General features: G+C 34.4%; 1 protein-coding gene across 1 annotated transcript in view; it reads left to right on the top strand.

Moving 5' to 3' along the window:
* LOC117122644 overlaps positions 1-419 on the top strand; it is a 7,626-nt gene that overhangs the window by 2,641 nt on the left and 4,566 nt on the right. The gene's annotated exons all lie outside the window — the stretch shown is intronic.

Here is a 419-nt window from a genome sequence, read left to right as displayed (position 1 = left end):
GGGGAGATGGTCCATTGTATTATCCCCCCCCCCATATTTTGACTATGTATGGGATAAAATGGAGCTTTGTATTTCAATAGCCTGTCACAGAAATAATTTGCAATGTCTTATGCGCTTACAAAGATGAAAATTAGCATAATGCATAATTAATGTTGATAAAAATATTTTATCTGGTACCAATCTAAGCTCTTCTTTCCTTAGATGTTAGATGTGCCACATTTTCACACTGAAGGGTGTGAACGACATCAGTAATTTTATGTCAATTCCAAGAATTTTCAATCATCCCACACCTTCCCCAATGAAAAATACTTTTCTACGCCAGTGCTCGTATTCAGTATTGCCCGTATTTTACATTTTACCATGTTATAGTGCCATTTTACAATTTTACATTTATCTTATAGTAAATCGTTCTTTTGCAC

This window comes from Anneissia japonica, unplaced genomic scaffold (genome assembly GCF_011630105.1).
Source record: "Anneissia japonica isolate Jap-2015-1 unplaced genomic scaffold, ASM1163010v1 scaffold287945_len1679841_cov205, whole genome shotgun sequence".
NCBI classification, from domain to species: domain Eukaryota; kingdom Metazoa; phylum Echinodermata; class Crinoidea; order Comatulida; family Comatulidae; genus Anneissia; species Anneissia japonica.
This window is presented reverse-complemented; position numbering and strand designations above follow the sequence as displayed.